At 36.4% G+C, this 16191-nt stretch overlaps 1 protein-coding gene across 2 annotated transcripts in view; it reads left to right on the top strand.

Annotated features, from left to right (window-relative positions):
* SORBS2 (sorbin and SH3 domain containing 2) overlaps positions 1 to 16191 on the top strand; it is a 224742-nt gene that overhangs the window by 23784 nt on the left and 184767 nt on the right. Inside the window, exon 1 of one of the 2 annotated variants that reach the window (XM_049796593.1) lies at positions 15578 to 15681. The exons of the other annotated variant lie outside the window; for it this stretch is intronic. The gene's annotated coding sequence lies outside the window, so the exon portion shown is untranslated. Of the gene's footprint in view, positions 1 to 15577; positions 15682 to 16191 lie in introns of those variants that run through there. 2 annotated transcript variants of the gene reach the window in all.

The raw sequence follows: 16191 nt of genomic DNA, 5'->3' as shown, positions 1-16191 counted from the left end.
TGTAATCACTACATGCACCAAACTGGTCTTTAATCATATCTTATGCTAGCTGTGAGTGTACAATATCTGAGAATTGATGAGCTATGTAGTTAAAACTGGTGGCTGTGGCCCTTGATGCTCTTAATCAGGGAGGTTTTGATGATCAGGCTTTAACTCTGAGAGAATTCAGAACTAAAATTAATTTCTTGTTTTCCTCTTTGTTTTTAGTTTTATACTTCTTGCCAGCCTTCCAAAAAGGAGGATCTCACCTACTTCAATGCTGTTTGTCTTGTTTATGATTTTGCTAGTCATCTTTCTTAGATATTTGGCAGGACGTCCTGCTTCTCAATAGTCCTTTGTGCTTATCTTGTTCTCTAGCTTGCAGTTTTCACTCTAATGCTTCTAAAATGCAACTACGTAATTTTCTTTTCCCTTTTGATGGTTGTGTTGCCCACAATTACTTAAAATGTTTTTGTTTTGGCTACACTCTCAGTTACAAGATACTTGTGTGCTGTTCGCTATACTTCCTGTACACTTAACACTAACTTGCTGGAAGCCCACATATTAAATACATCCCAATTACTGCACATACACTGTCTGTATTTTACAGACATCACAGCCCTCTGCTTTTAGCTATACAGGGAAGAACAGAAAACCTTCTGTATATCAAATCTAAAAATTCAGTTAATTTGAATCTCATCTTGATAGTACTAAAGGTGAGATCACTTCTACAAGATAATCCACAGCCCTTCATAAAATGAAGGTGACTTTAATGATGTTTTAATGTAGTCAAGTCACAAGCTCAGATGAAGAGGAAGAATATTCACTTGGCAGGTTTACTAGAAAGTGGACCTGGGCTTTTGATGAATAATGACCTGAACCTGAACTCCCTGGGTAATGTTGTGGTTAAAAGCTTCATCTCCTTTTAGGTTCTGATAACAGTAGATGGGATTACTTCTGTATATTGCAAAGACCATGGAATGCTGTGCCCAGTTGTGCCTACGTTTTCCAAAGCAATTGAAATGTGAAGATGAAACTAATATGGTTTAAAAACAAAGTTTTCCCTCCAAGAGGATTTTTAAGTATACTGCAATACTGGGAAGTAAGATGAAGTGGTATCTTGTTCAGAGCCTGTATGTATAGGCTCAGAGTGTATGTATATACATATGAGCTCTGAACCTATATACGTACCAAAATAATAAGAAAATAGCTGATAGTGGTCTCTTCAAATTGCAAATAGAAAATTCTCTATTATGAGGAAAATGCTAAGTCATGTGTAAATGTCTTTATTGGCAGTTGTGGACCAGTTGCTTATGCAGAAGCTGCTGGTATGTGAAAACTTACAGTAAACTGAAGAATAGACTAAGTGATGATGGTTTGATTTAAATATACACATTCTTCTCATAGCAACAGTTCTTGTTTTATATCACATGTATAATGGGATAATGCAAAATTTCAGTGAATTGAAGGTTAAATTTGCCTTTTAAAATATTTCAGCAGCAAGCATCTCTGCTTCCTTTCTACTGACATAGAATTGTAAGTGAAACAGTCGGCAAAGCTGTGGGGTGTCTTAATCTTAATCCTTCCTTTGCAGTTACTAGAAATGTAACTTTGTGTCAAACATAATGAAGCATGAAGGCTATAATTTGTGAAAGTATGCTTCCACTTACTTTTGTGTAAAATCCATAACTGGAGGAAACACTGCTTGTATAAGCAGCTGTGTGTTTAGTTAGCTAATGAATTTTATCAGATAAATACGTAACAGGCACAAACGTGTATATATTTAACTGATTTTTCTGTCTTCCTCTATATGTACAATCTGTTGGCTATAATGTGTTGTATAATTGGGGGAGTTTATATAAAGGTACAACAATCCTTAAGGTATCTTCCATGGGGGCAGATCAGAAGATAAAATTATTTTATTATTATGATTTAGATTTTAAATGTTAAATTAAAAAGTGTATGTAGTGCTAATTATTTAATGACACTTTCATAAATACCTTGATATCCTCATGCTGATTCTCCTAGCATGTAGCGGTTCAGAATTGTGGTCCTGTGATATTAAAATCCATGACTTCAGAACTATCTTGACTGCTTGTAATTGACAAGGTCAGCTAAATTTCATCTGCTGTAATTTTTTAGGGTACTGAGGAAGGAGCCCTTGATTATTTTTTCTTTTTTTAACTGAAACTTTCTGCTAGGTGTTTTTACATCAAACTTGATCTTGAGGGTTTTTTGTTCTTCACACTACTTTGGAATGCACTAATTGATGTGCACTCTAAGATTTCTTTGACTTATCAATACTGTCACTTCAGAAGTGCCACCACTGTTACAGCCATTTTTGAAATTTTATTACTTTTCTAGTTTAGTGTTGGTCCAAGAATACTGAATACATAAGACTACATCCTGAAGAAGGATGTAAATCAGGCCTTTTCTTGAAGCCATGATTTGCCTAATGAAGCACTGCTTTTTCTACACTGCTACAAAGAATCACTTGCCAAACCTCTTGGTCATAGACTTTTTCCATCATTTAAACACAGCAATTCTTAATCTCTGGGATAAACTGGATTTTTACTAATGTAAGTTCTGTCTGCTTTATACAGACCAATCTGATTATCTACACAAGGAGAAATAGCCTTTCTAGTTCAGCTGTTTACTTAACAGAGCCAATAATAGAAGCATTTGCTGTGTCCTTGTTCTATCTAGGCCTTTGGAAAGGCTGCCTTTTCTTAGCTTGTAATGTGACTGAGGGGAATCAGCAGGGTGAGTAAAACAAGACAGATCTTTAAGGCCAAACAAACAGTAAGACTTGAAACAATTCAATTTCTAAACATGTGCAGAAGTCAGTTCTACAGTATGAGCTAGAACAGATACTTCTCAGCCAAAGAACTGGATATAGTTTTCCTCAATGAGAGAGAGCTACCCAATGGCGAATGTGAAGGGCAGGACCATGCTTGCATCCCTGCAGTTCTGAGCAGGGACATATTCAAGGCTTGTTACTCTGAGATTTTTTCTGGTAGTAGGCACTTAACTAAATGTAGTTAAATAATAGAACTTTTCCTTCTTGTATAGCAGCATGATAAAATACCAGGAAATGGGAGAACTGGATTGAATCTCCCCTTGCCATGGGTTTTAGTCCAATGTTTTGTCTTGCAGAATACTCTGACTGAGGTTTGACTGCTGCAAGATAAGTGCGCCTTTCTGTGTTCCTTAAAATGGCCTTTCATGTTTCCATGGGCCAATGAAGGAACAAGAGCAAGGGCACTTATCTGGGAGGGCCAGTCCGAGGTTTCAGTCTGCTTGAAGGGCTATGTAAATATTGTAGCCTTTAATACTTCAGTAAATGAACATGCTAAGCAGGAGTCTCCCATCGCCTGTGTTTAACCATTGAGCTGTTCTATAAAAAGCTGACACCTCAGAACATAGTGTTATTGTGCTGCACATTGGGCCTCAGCTAGCTGTGTTAGGAATGTTTCAGAGTATGCCGACTGTGTCTGGCCCCGTAGGAAATAGACAGAAATACTTAGTTACTGAATCCTGACGGAACTCTATTGTGAAGTAAATGTTGTGGTGTTTGGCTGCCAAGATTTCTGATCAGTTCGAGGTATATTAGGTGCCTGTGAGTTTTTCATTGGCAAAACCTAATATTATTAGATAATTTAGATTTCTTTAGGCTTAGATGACAGGTAAGGATGACAATTCTGGTCACAATTAAATTTTGCCCACACTTCGTTTTTATTTAAGTCATTTAACTTGTCATACGCATATTGTACCCGCAGCACTGGTATAGCTAACAACAAGAAAGTTTACTTCAGTATTACATGTCATGTCAGACCTACACTAACTATTACCACAGTTTAAAAAAACTCAGTCTAGAGCAAGAGCTGGTCATAGGAAGAGCTGTAAGAGGCCTGGACAGCCTGGAGAATTGGGCAGAGGAGGAACCTTATGAAGTTCAACAAAGGGAAATGGAAAGTCCTGCACCTGTGGAGGAATAATCTCATGCACCAGTACACACTGGGGGGCCAAACATTTGGGTAGCAGCTCTGCAGAGAAGGACGTTGGGATCCTAGTGGTCAGCAAGCTGACCATGAGCCAGGAAGTGTGCACTCACAGTATAGAAAGCCACCACCATCCTTGGCTGCATTAGGAGGAGTTTTGTCAGCAGATTAAAGGAGGTGATCCTTCCCTCTTAACACTGGTGAGGCTACACCTGGAATATTGGGCCCAGTTCTGGGCTTCTCAGTTACATGAGAGGTATAGACTTGCTAGAGCTAGTCCATGAAGATTAAGAGCTAGGGCATTTTTCATTTAAGGAGATGCTGAGAGAGCTGGGAATGTTTAGTCAGGAGAAGATAATGCTCATGTTGGGGGATCTTGCCATTGCCAATGTGTGTAAATAACTAATGGAATAAGTAGAGAGTCTTCCTGGTAATGCTCACTAACAGGACAAGAGGCAGCGGGCACAAGCTGATACAAGTGAAATTCTTTTTGAACACAAGAAAACTTACTGATCAAACACTGGAACAGGCTGCCCAGAGAGGCTGTAAAATCTCCATCCTTGTAGCTCTTAGACCCAACTAGACATAGTCTTGGGCAACCTGTTCTAGCTGACCCTCTAGTGCAGGGTGTTGCTGTACATGAACTCCAGAAGTCCCTTCCAACCTCACTGCTGTGATTCCATGAATACATTATAGGGATCTTTAAGGTTGAAGAAGGTGCAGAAGAGAACTTTTGCTCAAAACCTGAGTAGTGCTAGAAACAAAATGAGTACAGCTGATGTGGGAATAAAGCAAATACTGCAGTATCTTCATCTGGGGAGGAATTACCTGGTAATGTTTTACACAAAAATACAGCCTATGATCTTCCAGATACTGATGTATTTTTTTTTATTTTTTTTTTTTTCTGAGCAGACAACATAATTAAACATTAGGAATAACAGCTTTAAAACTTGTAACCATAAAACATCACTGTACCTACAATGCTCTTAGGTATTGCAGGAAAATTTCTACACAAACTTTGCCTATTATGTTAGAATTTTACACTTCAAAGATAATCCTTAAAACCTTAGGGGATGCAATGTACTTTTTGAGATGTAATAGGGAAGTATGATCCAGGATAATTTTTTCCAGCCCAAACAAGCTGTGGCCTTACTGGGGCAATATGCAATAGTAAAACTGTTGCACAGGAAATTAAATTAATTAAACCATTCTTTAGTTTTCTGATCCTTTGAGCTTTTATTTTCAAATCATGTCATCTTGCTTTTTCTAGCTATTTTGTTGCATATGAATTTCAAGTAGTTACTGTCTGTGGTAACTCCAGTTTCTAAAGGCAATTATGGAATTTATGTCTTTATGTACCAAGCTTTAAAATGTGACACATTGTCAAAAATACATAGTAGTATTTGATGTATTATGTTAGTATGTCATCTAAATTACATTACATGCCTCTTGGGGAGGGCACAGATCATTTGTTTTGTGCAATAGCAAGCATGTTCTTAGTACTTGGTAATCTGAATTAACTCTAAGTTCAATAATCTTTAAGGACTTGTAGTATAGACAAGCTGGTAAGAGTATGTTCAAGCTTAAATTTTTTCAGAGCACTTCTGAGGAAGACAGTAAGTTGAAGCATTTGTATGCAGTGATGGTCAGCCACTTTTAAACTATTCATTTTAGTGTCTCTTTAGACAAATATAAGATCCAGTTATGTTGGTTCCTCCTGGAATCACTCTAGAGTTCTGTGAATATAAATAAATAATTTGAATTTGTCTTCCATATAGCAAATGTGCTCAGCACAACAACTGTACTCTTTAAGTAGGTCCTAATTTTACAAAGTACAATTTTAAAGTATTTGTATGTTTACAAATGTAGTTGGGTATAGATTTCTGTAAGGTGACCCTGCTGGTCAACTTCAGAAATTCTTACATTTGGGCTCTAACAGCAAAAAACCAATTGTCTTAGTGAAATACTCCTACCCTACCCACAAAAGGGTTTGGACTAGTAAAATACTGTGACCATAGCTATTTCTTCGGAGTGTGTGTGTGAAAGTCTGTTTATGGGGGAGCATTAACCTACTAAATCAAGTTATATTTTAATTTCTAGTTGTCTTAGTCTTTTATATATGCTAAATTAGTTCATTACAAAACTTGTTGGTTTAATTTTAATCAAGACTGATTAAAACAGAACCAAAAATATTTTTATTTAAACAATTTATTTTTTAATATCTAAATGACTGGAGCAAATTTTAGCCAGTTTAATTAGGGCTTCTTGAGAAACTCATTTCTCTGCAGCTTTCAGAAGTGCATACATTGATTAAGGTTCTGACTTACTAATTCTAACAGATGTCTGTCGTCTTAAGCATTAAACTTCTTTCAGTCCTAGAGCTGCAACTGCATGTTTGCAGGTAAAAAGAATACTTAAAACTTCATTCTTAAACAAAATGAAAAAATGTCTTTACTTAGAAGCAATAGCCTCAGTGGGTGCATTCCACGTTCAAGTACTCTGTACTGAAAATGCAATTTGTCAGTCCAAAACAATCTGGACACAAACATTTGAGTCACTAAAGATACTTCAAGAACTTGAACAACTCAGAACAATAGTACTCAGCAGTTATCATACACTGCCAACTACTTGACCCTTTTACGTAGCTTTCATTTTACTACATTTCTAGGATTTACTTGGGCATCCATTTGGATAGGTCAAATGTCATTTTACATTTTCATTGAACTCACTGTAAAAGATTCTTCCTTGCTATGGCTCTATTCCCACTTTGATTTTGGTTTGGTATGTATTTGATTCAGGTTCGTAAACCTAAACACTTGCCTGATGACTGATTGTCCTTCAGTGGTACTAGTCAATTTCTGATATGAAAACATTTGTAAACTTACCACTTAAAATAGCTTCCAAAGGTATTAGTATTTCTCAAATACATTAAATCATCTGAATCTCACCCTGAAGCAGCCATTTAATTAAAGGAAAAGACTAGCAGGGACAAGAGAAAGAATTCCATTTTCTGAAAGGGTGGACTTCTGCCTGGAATTTTACAACATCTTTGCATTGCATATATGTCTTGCCTCATTGCTTTTTTAATTTCCCTTCTTGTTTGGAGATTTTTCCATTTGCATTTTTAAATACAAATGAGATGTGCGTTCATGTTGCACATGAGAAAATGACACAAATGGTATTACCTCTTTTGGAACACCTTACATCCATTGGGACATTTAGCAAAGTTATGTGCAAAGTTTGTACTCAAGTCTTTCAGGAGTTTAAAAACTTTTTCCTCCTGATAGTAACATGAATCAGACTGATTACCGAAGAAATGTCACTTCACTCCTTCCTGCTCTGGTCAAGTATAATATATTTTTATGAACTCTGCATTATGTCTAAAACATTCCTAGCCTGTTGTTTTCACCTAGAGTGTGCTGAAAAGAATAAGCGTTTCTCAGTTCCCTAAAGATGAAGTGTAACAGTCTATGCATAAGCAGTAATTCCTGTGTGGATTCTGAGGCTTCTGTAGCAACTAGGAAGGAAATACTGGTGCATGAAATAGGGAGGGACATAAGTAGTGTCATGCCTTGCAGGTTTTCTCTGTCATCACTTTTTCTACTCTTGAGCTGGCATCTTCTAATGTATGAGGTCTGATTATATTGAATTGTACAAATGATCAGCATCTGGAGACAATCCCATTGTATGATGCAGTTTTCTTCATTTTGTTCATTATGCTCTGTGAAGAGTCCTTTGATTACTTTAAGACCTCTGCTTTCTAAGTTTCCTAGTTTAGTGCTAACTCTGATTTTCTTCTGAAACTTAATGTTCAGATTTTTTTCTTTTAAGTTTCCCTGTTTGTATGTGTGGTGACTGTAAGAATACCAGTGTTGACTTGGAAAAGAAATTCAATTTTTTCATCTGTCGCTTGTGGTGAAGCTTAAAATGAGACCTAGAAAAGCTTCCAAAAGCCTAAGAAACAAAGTTACTTTGTAAAACTGAGTTTTGAGCACTGCAGCTAGAATTCTTGGTAGAATCATTAGTTCCGAAGTTATACTTCCTTTTTGTTGTATTTTGTTTTAATTAAAAGGAGCTGGATAGCACAAGGTACCAGATATGTATTGAAGCCTTTGAACTGCTTTAAGGCTTGCTAGTTCTATGTGGAGAACTGACAACAGTTGTTTGGTCTTAAGTGAGTCCACTGGGTCCCTGTGATACATAGATCACAGGTTGGAGTGATCTTAGTGCTACTTCTGGTAGGGATTCCTTAGAGAATGCTTATTTCCAGGTTGGCTGTCACTCTGCAATGTACTTACCATAGGAACTGAGTTTATATGTAATTTTAGATCATTCAGCTGTTGAGTGAAAGCATCTAGTTATCAAGTGTCATGTATTTCATCTCAATATAGCATTTGTCACGAACTTGTGATGAATCCCAAGTTGTGCTCTTAAGGAGTGACAGGCATGTAGTACAAGCTGAAGAATGTCTTACAGCATCAGTGAGATAAGCAGGTGAGTTTATCACTAGCCTAAGCAAGTAAAACTCACTGAGGCTGAATCTGATTAGCTTAGGTTCAGATTATGCTAGTCCAATCACAGAGCTCTCTTTCACAGCTTGGATCGTGAGATGAGTAAATTTGTGCAGTATGTAATCTAAGCATATTTTCTCTCCTGACAAAGGGCCAGTGACAATTGGTAGCAACAAAGTATATCAGGATTTCTCACAAGGATAAGGGATATCTCTGGTACCCAAGTACCCTGTTTTTGTGACCCCTGTTTTAAGGTCCCTTATCTGGCATACATATTTTATAAGGTCTGTGAACAGCCAACTGACTGTAGAACACTAGGACAATTTTGAAATTTCCAAATATTTGCTTGGGTCTAGGAGTTGGGGGGGAAAAGGCAAGAAAAAAAATTTTGAGGTTCAAAAAAAATCTTTTGCCTTTCACTTGTATTCTAAATTTCTGTAGAGCTTTAACATAGTGAAAACAAACCATTCAAACCCCCTTAGGAAAAAATCTCCTATCTCTGGTTTCTAGAATTCAGACATTCTCTTGTTTTTCACTCTGCTTTTTCTTCCCTAAATTGGGTTAAGGTAACCAGACCAAATCTACTCTTGAGCCTAGTAGTTACCTCTATTGTGACAATACAGGAAGGGTGTAAATGATGGAAGATGCTTTATGTGCCTTATTCTCACACTCAGGAGTCACTTATGGGGACTTTAATATTAAATGTCATTTCCTGAGGAGTAATAATTGACATTTTACCAGTTTCCAGTAGCATTTGAGCATACATATGAGCATGAAGAAAAGAATACTTCAGGAAGGGCTATGTTTTTAAAGGTTGTGCTCTTTATTTTTGAGTCACACCAGTTACAAGACCTAATGAACCATTTATCTCTGAACTGGAATATAATCCTAGAAGGAAGAATCCCTCTCCTGAGGAAATACCTTCATTTTCTGTAATTATACTGGGTATTAATTAGCCTGAAAGGTGATTTTAACTGTGGTTGTTCAAATGCGTTGAACACCTCTTCCCTTGCCTGCACCTAAAACTTGGTCAGTACAACTTCATCTGTCTTCTCTGGTGACATTTAGCAACAACTTTGTGTCCTGTACATTATCACAGTTCAGAAACTACTTTCTATTAATCCAAGTGAAGATTGCACTGAGCTAGAAATTGCTCTCTGAACATACAGCACAAATCCCACTTTCTTTTTCTAAACTACTTGGAATGCCTTCCTCCTGAGCAAAGAAGTGGGATGGGATCCTATCGCTTGTGTTGTATCTTCAAGTATTCTACTATCATAGTTTTAAAACAACTATGAAGGGCAAAAATGCTTATTTGAATATCAGGCTTCACCCTATGTATGTGATCACAAATTTTTAACTAATTTTTTTAGTACTTCAGGTTCAGAATTATTTAAAAAAAAAAAGTAGTAAAGGCAGTGCTTCAACATAAGATGACCACTTAAGTGTTTTTTTTTTTTTTTTTTCCCCGTTAGGTACATCCTATTTGCTATGCTAGGAACTGCATTTTTTTGTTCTTTTTAAAAGGCTTTTAACATACTTGTGCAGATAAATCAAGAAGTGTTTCAAACTTGGCTTTGTGATACAAAAAAGTTAGCAGCACAAGTGGTTAATACTGGGGTAGTTTTGTAGAAAGTGGAGAGAAGTATCTGAAACTTCCCCTGACTTTGACCTATAGTCAATCTTGACAAACATTTCATTCTCTGAAAGAGGCCTATCTTTGGTTTTCTGTCTAATGTAAATAAAAATAGGAGTGTAAAAAGTGTTAGCTTCACAGAAGCAGTTTTTACTGCATAATACTGTATTAACTGGTTACACAAAAGGATAATCTGGCTAGGACTTCTGTGGAATATTGAAGGCAGTTTTACTTTTTCAAGATTACTTCTGTGGAAGATATGCTTGCTTTGGCAACTAAGATATCCACCTGCAGATCACAAACATTTGCAACATGTAGTAAATTTAGTTTTTATCTTTGTTATCAGTTTGGTTAAACTGCTGTCTGCTTCTTTAAATATAAGGGCATTTCTTCTCTGCCCACATCTCAAAACAGTTGTCTTAAAATTCTTAACTCTAAATCATGGGACAATGGTATTCATGTCTTGGAAAATCAGGAGTGCTTCATGAGTGTTTAGTAGGTCCTGTTTGTTTATTTCTTTTTTTTCTTCATAGAACATAGATCATGAACTTTTAATATTGACTAGCTGGGCTTGCTTGGTTGATAGCTTCTTAAAGGAAATGAGGAATTGTTTTACTGTGAACAACATATAGTCACTCTGCTTTTTGTCAGGCCTTGTCTGCCATCTTGCTAGCCCTGACAAAATGACAGTACATTAAGGCTATTGCTGTTGTTGGGATAGCAGTCATTCAGGGACTTTCCATACAACTTGATTAGTACAGCAAATGCCAAAGTAACTTCTCTTTGTTTTCTGTCAGTGCTACAGTAACCAACCAGAGGAATCACAGAATTGCAACATAACTTATGTTAACAGGACCTCTGGAGACTGTCTAGTCCAATCCACTCTGCTCACAGCAGGTTGAGCTAAAGCAGGTTGTTCAGATTCATGTCCGGACAGATTTTGAACATCTGCAAGGTTGGAGATTCCACAGCCTCTCTGGGCAACCTCCTCCAGTGTTCAATCACAGCAAAGTTTTTTTCTGTTTAAATGGAATTCCCCATGTTTCGATTTGTGTCTATTGCTTTATCATTGCTTTATCATTTTCTCACTGGGTACCACTGAGAAGACAAGGGGAAGGGAGACTGAGGTGTCTTTCAATCTCTGTGCTTTGACTAGCCATATTCTCAGCAACCATATACTTAGCCAGGTTAGCCTTGTTATTTTTCAAAGCCATGCTTGTTATTTTTATGTATTTTAATGGTAATTTACAAAAGCTGTCTTTAATGTCTTAAATACTTCCAGTGTAGTGCTTTCTGTCTGGTAGACTCAACCGACCATTTTATCCTAGTGATGCAGGCTTTGTCTTTATGATGAAACACCTGCTTAAATCTGGTAACTGTCTTCAGTTTTTATGAAAAGCAATTCTTGTGCTATAATGCAGATGAATTCTTTCATCCATCGTCAAAGTGAAGACCATTACTATATTTTCCAGTGCAGAGTCTGGGATGTAGGTACTTTTGCATGTCATGAATCTGTGTTCTCATGGTAGGGTCCTGAGCTGTGGAGTTCTTTACAGTTAGCAAGACTACAGTGCTCATGTCTAGCTACCTATGGGCCCAATATGTAAAGTAAGCTTTTATGCAAGTTTTGGTGGAATCCAGCAGCCTGTGACTTTCAATCTGGAAGAGAACATTTTCAGCCAAATAAAATAATGGTGAAAATTAACATGTATTTATATTTATTTCTAAGCTTAAAATTTACAGTACAGTAATGAGTGCACTGAAATCAACAGATACTGTAGGTGACTAATTTACTTCTGTGTGCAGTATGTATTCCTTTTAGCATGTGGCTAACATCTAAGTGGCTTCAGCATATTAAGAACCAACAGTAGAATAAAAGTCAAAGTGGGATACAAAATGCAATTAAGAAAGTTCCTTTTAAAATTGAAATACTGCATTTAGTAAGCTGATCTCAAATTATGTTAGCAAGAATACTAGGTATATTTGGTTATGGTAGAGCTGGTAGGCAGTTATGATGTATCCTTTTCTAATGACTTTTAAGATAGAGACTGTAAATTTAATGTTGTACTTTTCGAGATTGTGCACTGTATAAAAATAACAGCCAAAACCTAAAAGCAAACATAAATCTTGTATCACCACAGGAAACAAGATGGACCTAGCAGATAGTAAAATGGGTGTGCTGGTGTAGTGATGTGTTTTGTCCCTGAAATCTAACTTGTTGTTTTGGTGCAAGTGAATATTGTATATCATATACAAAAACTAAGATAATTAAGATATAATATGTATGAAAGCTGAAACAACAATGCGATTTGGCCTTCTGAAAAACATGCAGCCCACTTCTGTTACTCAAACTAACTTCATTGGATTTCTTGCTTTATCATTGAGGCAATCGCACATAGAAATACACCCAGATTTTCAGACGTGGGTGGTGTTTTCAGAATCAGGAGTAGAGAAGTGGAGTTGCTGTCATGCCAGTGACTACCTGCTGTGAAACCTGGCATGCCTTAATTCTTGGAACTGCTTCTGTAAAAACTGTGCTTCTGAGAATGGCAGGAATGAGCTACTCAGCCAGGAATGCTGATTTGCCCAGCATAGTGATATACTCCCTAGAAAAGCTGCCTTTGTGTTTAAGGGATGCAGATTAACACAGATAAGAATTTTTAGTAAGCCATCTAATACCAGTTGTCAGTTACTCACTTAAATATTTATCACATAAAAATGCAACACACTTTGCATAGTCAAAATAAAACAGTGAAAAGAAGCTGGTATGTCAAAAGGTCTGATGTGATTATGGACCTTTTGGACCTATGCAGTTAAATTTCAGTCCTACAAAGTTGCTGCATATTTCTCTATACATGTTGACTTCCCTCAATTCATGATAACTTCACTAGATATAAAGGATATTTGTCTTAACTCGAACATCCAAGTAGCCTGATGCTATGTAAGGCAAAATAGGCACTGTCTGTGTTCATGTGAGTCATCACTTGAGGATAAACACACACTGATTTTAGTGCACTTAAAGATTTGTATTTCAATGTTCTGAAATGTGCATATTCTTTTAAAAATATGGTTTGAATGGCATAATGTCATTGTGTGGTAGTGATCATTGAAAGTCTTCAGGATTGCTTAATTTCCAGCTTAATCTCTCAGCACTGGAAGCTTGCTGAGGGCTGAAGCTTGTTTGTAAATGTACCTCAGAGATGAGACTAACTTAGAAATAGCAGCTATGGTTGACTAGAAAATGCTTCATAATAAAGTTCTTAAAATATTAGCTTTTTTGGAGGGGAGCCACAATGATCCGTCTTGACTGAGGAAACTGCTAAACAGCTGCTATGTCAGTATTCTGGTTTACGATGCTAAGCCATAGATAAAGGTGTCTTGGACATGATTTATGATCACTGGTTAGAGCTACCTGTCATAAAGTGTGACTTCAGTAATCCAATTACATGAGTGGAGATAAGAATCTGTGGTCAGGGCAGTTTCCAGCTGAGGAAAGGCTCTTCCAATTTTTATGGCTTTTGCCAGTAAAATTTATTAATGAAAAATCATAAGCAGTCATCTTTGTGATGGATTATACCAGTGTGGCTGTATCAGTAATCATAATACTCAGAATCCTGTTGCCTTCAAATCTGTAGAAGATGGAGCTTTCTTCTCATGGGAGGGGACATGTTGTTGCTTTATTACTTTACATTGGCAATACAGAACTCCTAAGAAGTGTTCCTGTTAAGCAGGGCTAAGTTTTTAGCTACACGCTTTAGGTTTTTTTCTAGTGATGTTTTATGTGTACTTTTAAACTTTCAGATTAAGATATTTTAATTTGGATTCAAGACTGGTTAGGATGAAATAATCAGTGAGGGGGTGACTTACCTTTATGCTGAAAGTTGTTCAAAGATCAAAGATTTTTTTCTAGTCTTTCCCAAACATATTCTGTAGAAATTGTAATAGTAAAAGCTTTGTGGTATCTTAGTTTTCTGACCCTTAACAGCTGCTGTACTACCTGGAAAAAAAAAATAATTCTAGTTCAAATTCTCTGTAATTATTTATAGCTAAATGTATTTGTCTTCTGTTAAGGCTTGGATCCTACCTCTTGAGAGGAGTAGGGGAGCAAGAAAGTGAGTTAATTGCTTTAAAGAGAAGAATTAAATTTAGAGCTGAAGTTTAATGTTCACTTTCAGCTCGTTCTGAGTGTACAAACTCTCCCTAGAATGAAGTGGTGATTCCTTATGCAGCAGGTAAGTGGTGAAAAATACAAGTCCAAATTAACTCACTGTTTTAAAGTGATCAAATTAATCTAGGTTTGTGATGTTGGCATTATTGCTCTATTAATACATTTTGATAGAGTTCTTTCAGATAGTCTATGTATTCATACACTACGGAGTGCAATGGCATCCTTTTTTTACAACAAAGACTTAATATGCAATTGTTATACAGATGAAATACTCTCCCCATTTACAGTTGTTCTTGAGCTATGAGTGTTGTGAGGGAGTGAATTTTTTTCTGCATCTGAAGTCAATTGATGTATTCAACTGTATAGTAATACCTTGGCCAACCCCACTACTTTAAATTGTACCTCTGGTTATATACTATTGAGAAAAAGGGTAAATGTTTGCTCTGGCTAAGGACAGTGATTTTGCACAGATAGGAGCAGGGATGGTATTTGACCTGTAGGATGTTTTCTGTGATAATGTAAATCCATTTGACCATAACTGTAGCTTTCAATCTTATTATGGCATAAGACCTAGCATTTTGGAAAACAGATGTACTGGTAAAACATGGTGGAAGTGATCCAGAATAAAAATAGAAGCTTACAATATTACTTCTGCAAGTATTTTTCATAACTGTAGAACATTACCATTATGAATGCTGGGTACCCAGTGAATGCTTTTCATTGTATTAATAATCCAGATATTTTTAATGGAGTTGTAACTGTTTCAAAAGTGTATGTCATGATATTTAAGAGAATTAAATTATCTGTTTGGGAAAAGGCAAACTTATTTCTAAGTATGTTTTAGGATTGCATCAGCTTTCAGTTATGCCACAGCTTTTTATAGCTTGACTAGTGCTAATGATCTCATTCTCTTAACCTGATGATAATAATAATGGAATCCCTTGATTAACTTGAATGGCAGCTGATAATTGATATGGTGGTTAAAATTAACAGCAGTGCAAGAAGTCGTCACCCTGTGCTTGCTTTGTCTTACCTTATACAACCAAATAACTAGAATAGGATGATAATCTGATTTAAAAAAAAAATAAATTATTGGAGAGTGTCATAATAAGGCTGTGTACAACTGCTTTAGAAAAAAAATCTGCACTCATTATTTTTCAGAACACTTAAAAATAAGTGAGACAGATCCAATACAGACAACGTGACCAAAAATACCACCAGTATTTTCACTTCTCTCCATAGACCATATATAGTGCAGGCAAGAGAAGCACTACTGCTTTCAAGGATAGCAGAGCTCCCCTGAGAGGGAAAAGACGGGACAAATTTATTTGTAAAGGGAAATTTTGGAATTGGTACATTTTGATCTGGATAACTCCTTCAAAGCAGGTAAATGGCTTTAGAGATCTTAGAAGTACTGTCTCTTGACTGCTATTAGCTTAGTTTAAGTTTACATAGATGGGGAAGGTTAGTGTGCTGTTACTACTAGTTCTTCAGGTTGACTCCTACTCTGAAGTCCGTCTGGTCCTGTTTTGCTCCCCATCCTAACAAAAAAAACCAAACAACCCAAACCAACGGGCAAGACTTGTCAAATTGGTAAGATATCTGGTTATAATTCTGTATTTGCTGCAAGCTTTGAGATGCTAAAAATGTAAGAGTATAACTTTATAGACAGTTTATTAGGATGGAACAAATTCTTGTTAAAGATGAGGCACTATGAGAAGATTTTATTAAGGCTAAGCTTCTTTTTAAAGTGCTTTTCTGCATTTAATTTACTTTTGACCATCAATTTGCTATAGGAAGATGCCATTAAGGAGAGCAGAGACTCTTCAATAGCTTCTAATAACTGGCAGAAGGGATCTTCACTGTAGTCTGAGCATCCTCATAGTGATATGTAAA

The sequence above is a fragment of the Accipiter gentilis genome, chromosome 3 (genome assembly GCF_929443795.1).
Source record: "Accipiter gentilis chromosome 3, bAccGen1.1, whole genome shotgun sequence".
In the NCBI taxonomy this organism is placed as follows: domain Eukaryota; kingdom Metazoa; phylum Chordata; class Aves; order Accipitriformes; family Accipitridae; genus Astur; species Astur gentilis.
This window is presented reverse-complemented; position numbering and strand designations above follow the sequence as displayed.